Source organism: Solanum verrucosum, unplaced genomic scaffold, assembly GCF_900185275.1.
Source record: "Solanum verrucosum unplaced genomic scaffold, falcon-dt-bn FXZP01000049.1, whole genome shotgun sequence".
Classification (NCBI taxonomy): domain Eukaryota; kingdom Viridiplantae; phylum Streptophyta; class Magnoliopsida; order Solanales; family Solanaceae; genus Solanum; species Solanum verrucosum.
The window spans coordinates 11,368,939-11,373,948 of NW_026020221.1; the positions used below are offsets into that span (position 1 = coordinate 11,368,939).

A 5,010-nucleotide genomic window follows, 5' to 3' on the forward strand; every position below is an offset into this window, starting at 1 on the left:
ACTTATTCCTTTATCCACGCAAACAATCGCTTCAAAAACTCGGTTATTAGCCCCAAAATATACCATTTATATTATTGGGCCCGTGCATAGCACGGGCAACATTATCTAGTTTTGATAAGAAAAGTGAGAGAAATTAAATGAACAAAGGATAAAAAACTTATACATGAAACTTATCCAGAAAGAACAAATGGATCACTTTCATTATACTTATTTAATTTTCTAATTAGTCATCAAATACCACTTCCTACAGTTCCACGTGTACAAATGATGTTACCATTACACTAATTCATTTTATCCTGTTACATATACACTTAGTTATTGTGTAGGTTCATGGTAAAATACATATATCTTTTTGCATATACTATAATTAATGAAATATAATCTTGTACAAAGCCTATTTTATATGATACAAATTTCTTGACAAAACTAATATTACTATAACCGTCAAAAATATTTAATAAATTGGTGAACTCTTATAAAGTAAACACAAACACAAATGTATAATAACTAAAGAATATATCCTTTTTCTTTCATAAATATTTAAGAAGTGTTAGGTAAGCCATGCAAAATATGTATATGTAAATTAAATGCTCATGAATCACTCGCGATGTTACGATACAATTCTAAAATTAAGGCTCGTAAGCCTTTGATACGGGATGAAGAACATTCTTAAACGGTTGGGGTGTTACAAGCATCACCTTACGTAACCACGAAAAGCAATTCAACCCATTCAAACTTAGTACAATACAATACTATATATGATACATTATAAAAAAAGAATACGAGGCACAACCAACCACATAGAGTCAACATATATTTGGACATAGATCTAAACACTCAAGTGGGCAACATTTGAGTGAAAAGAACACAACCACCCCTCAAATCCCAATATCCACATTCGATCAAGAATCTGCGTCCGATTCTCCTAGCCATTTTTTGCTGAGGTAAGCCAATGAATGCAAGCGGTGGAAAATTGCTCATTTGTGCGTCTCTTCTTCAATCGGTGTAAATTTTACATTTTTTGTAAATGATTTTGCTTCACTTTGTCGTTTTGTTGAATACTTCTTTCTAGTAAGTGCGCAAAGTGCCACCGCCTATTATGTTGTACAAATTAGTACAACTATATATTACGATTCTATAATTTGATTTGTTTAGTTTCATCTTTGTGAACTTTTGTATTGGATTTTATTTTGGTTTTACCAAGTGTAGCTGATAGGGGTGAATGTTTGGCCGTTGAATGCAGTGAAGAGTTGGTGAGAAGTATAGAAAAATAAAAATGGCTGCAAGGAAAGCTGGTTTAATTGCTCTGTTTGATGGAACTCTTACAGCACCTAGAAAGGTATAGTATGATTGCTCCAGGTTGTATTTGTTGCTTTAGTTTGATTGTTCCCTTTGTTTTTGTTACTAAGGGTGTGTTCGGTATGCAAGTAAAACAAATATTATTCTAAAAGTATTTGTATATAATCGAAGCAACAGAAGGATGTGGGTGTTGTGGTAGGATAGGGGTACATAGGTAGGATGATGATAAGGTGTGTTGGAGGACAAAATCAATGTGCAATGCTAATTCTAGAACTTGTTTTCCCTATGTCCATTAGACAATTCATTTTCCTCGTTTTTAAGGAACTTGTGTTTCTAAAGAAAATATTTTCCAAATTTTTTTTACCTAAGGAACTGAGAAAATCAAATCCATACTAAAAACACCCTTATTGTAGATTAATTTGACTTTATGGACAATTGCATCCTTAATGGGCTTGAATAGAGCAGAATGGTATAGATGATTTGTATATTTAATAGTTGAATCCAACCTGTTTGACATTGAGCATGTCGTCGAATGATTCAGTGTATTCTTGCTAGCTTGTACATTTATTTTCAAAATATTGTCATGAATTTTTATTGTTCTTATTCTTATTCTTCGTTTAATTTTATAGTAAATTTACCAGTAGTGACATTTAATCACCCCTATAACGATATTGATTTTTCTTCTTTGGATAATTTGCATCAAAGTTTCAGGAATCTACTCCACAAATGTTGAAATTCATGCAGGAACTTAGAAAGGTAGAGGATTCATCTGCTATACTCGTTTTTCCTTCTCTCTCTTTTCCACATATATATTACTTTTCCTCTCAAGGATTCTTTGTCTTTAGCAATTTTGTTAACCTGCAGGTTGTTACTTTTGGAGTTCTTGGAGGTTTTGACCTTGTCAAGATATCATAACAGCTTGGCAATACAGGTTAGCTTATCTAGCATATATACTAAAATTGGAGTTGGGATGACGAAAGGTGCTACCTCAAATTATTAGAGCTCATGTTTCTAGCTCAGTATCTGAAATTCCTCGCAATACTAAGCAAGAGTAGAAGTGTAGAACTATGAGTTCACTAGCCAGGAACACTGAACTGTGTTTGAATTTGAAAAATGAAATGACTTTTCCACTAGAAAGGCATACATAGTCTTATGGATGCTAAGTTGTTGAAATGTACCTTTTTCTGCCTAACTTTAGTGTTAAACAATCTTTGAGGTCATGCATGTCCCTTTGTTCCCAATATGTGGCTATTAACTGACCTATCTAAAATAATTTCTTGATAATGATAACATTTTGATCTTTCTAATATTTGTGATGCAGTTACAAATGACTAAGATTATGTTTTTTATGAAAATGGTCTTGTAGCACATAAAGATGACAAGCTTATTCAGTAACAGGTAATTTTAATGACTAGAATTTGATATCATATCTCTATAATATTGTTTGTGAGTGCATATTCACTTTGTGACAAAATAAAATCTTTGGATATTGTCTGTATCAACTGAAAACAACATCTTTGTTGCCACTACTTAAGCACTTCATACCAAGTTAAAACTAGATAACAGTCTCATGAACCATGGAACTACCGAACAATTTGAAGAAATTTTCTTTCTTCCCATCTTCAATGTGCATCGCTTCTTTCATTCTCCTTAGTTGTTCATTAGCAAGGTGATTTGTTTTGAAATCACATGACTCATAGTGTGTATGAAGAGCTTGAAGTCATATCTTGGGGATGAGAAGCTTAAGTTAGTCAATGCATTTTTCTTATTTAGCGAGGAAATGTTTTATTTTTGTAATAGTGCAAAGAGGGGAGCATACCCAACCAAGTGCAGTTCGATAAAGACTTAGTAATCCTTCTAATTATTTGTTGTTCAACTTACGAAAAATAATTTCGTTGAAGTGATAAATCAGTCTCTGCATGATATCTTTATCTATAAGATGAAGGATAATTTGCCTAAGAGCAATAAAGAGAGATTTCTATGTAATTTGTACTTTATTGAAAAAACTGCTCTGACGTGGTATTTCGTAAGTTTCGAAGCAATGTTTATAATAGTTTTTGAAAATCTAAAAAACCAAGTTATTATACATTTCATGAAGAGTTAATTGTGTGTGTGTATTTTGCGTATAATTGGGTGAGAATTCATGTTTATAGCATAGGTTCACCTAATTGAAGTAGATGACCAAGAAATATCTTAGTGGGATGCAAATGATATGCAAGAGTTTATTAACTTTACCCTCCATTACATTGCTGACTTGAATATTCCAATAAAGAGGTAACCATATCAAAGTTTGTGTTTCTCGGATCCTCCAAAAATGCCGCGCACCCATGCCAGTCTGCCAGATCCTCCAAAAAATATTTTTTGGAGGACCTGACACACCCGACAACATTTTTAAAGGATCTAAGCAAACATAGAACAAATTATTTGCTTCGTTGTGGCAAACTTCTTAATCATTCTTCTTTGCAGAGGAACATTCATTGAGTTCAGAAGTGGCATGTTAAATGTGTCGCCTATTGGGAGGAACTATAGTCGGGAAGAAAGGGATGTGTTTGAAAAGTATGACAAGGTACATATAACTGCTCTAGCATTGTATATATGTTTTACAGAATGTACCTCGAGAAAATTCTTTTCTCTGTGATTTAAAGACAATTTGAGCTATAAACAGGTACAAAAGATACGCGAAACAATGGTATCAGTGCTCAGAGAAAAGTTTGAACATTTTAATCTCACCTTCTCCATTGGAGGCCAAATTAGTTTCGATGTGAGCATCTTTAAGCCTTTTCTTGTGCACATTGACCGTTGAACGTTTTAAGTATATTATTGACAGATGATTTGGGGATCTTGGCCATCACAGGTTTTCCCCCAAGGCTGGGACAAGACTTATTGTTTGAGATACCTTGAAGAATCTAATGAACTTCATTTTTTTGGAGACAAAACAAACAAGGTAATCTTTAGTTACTGACGTGCTTGAAGCTTTCTTTTCATGTCTGGGATGATATAAGAGTCGTGTTTTTTTACTTGAACAGGGAGGAAATGACCATGAGATCTACAAGTTTGAGAGAACTGTGGGTCACACAGGTTCGCCTAAAATTTCATTCTTTTGATGTTTGAATAATTATTCTCTTGCATAATTACTAGGGGAATCACATTACCTGCTATTTGTTTCCTTTTTTTCTTTTTCCAGTTACTAGCCCGGAGGAGACATTGAAACAATGTTCTGTTCTATTCCTCGGCAAGGATAATGGAAGTTCTTGAGCTTGTTGCAGTTCTCCGATACACGATTGTATGCTTGTATTCTATGCACAACAAAAATATATAATTGCAATAATTCTTGTATTGAATTTTCTCGTCAAAATTATAATATGACTATAGTACTTATTCTTGAAATCCAAACTTTGCATCCAAATAGTAGCTCAATAATGGTCTCTTTGAGCCGAGAAAGCTTGAAGAGAATTTAGTTGTGTTTATTAAAGTTTTAGTCTTTGTTTCGAGCTAGTCAACATTCGGCTTCGTAAAATATACAATGAAATATAGTGATGATATCCCTCTCATGAGTAGTCGGACGAATTTACCGAAACTGAGAAATTCAAAGGATTGATAGGTGAGACTCGATTGCCATCAGTGCTAGTAATTCGAGCTCATTTTTCTCATCATGGATTGTGGATTTGTCAATATTGAGATTTTGTGACTGTTTTGAGTTTTCTGGTTGAT

General features: G+C 33.5%; 1 pseudogene; it reads left to right on the forward strand.

Annotated features, from left to right (window-relative positions):
* The first annotated feature begins 1,276 nt into the window (after positions 1-1,276).
* LOC125831192 (phosphomannomutase-like) lies at positions 1,277-4,607 on the forward strand (annotated as a pseudogene).
* Positions 4,608-5,010: the final 403 nt, after the last annotated feature.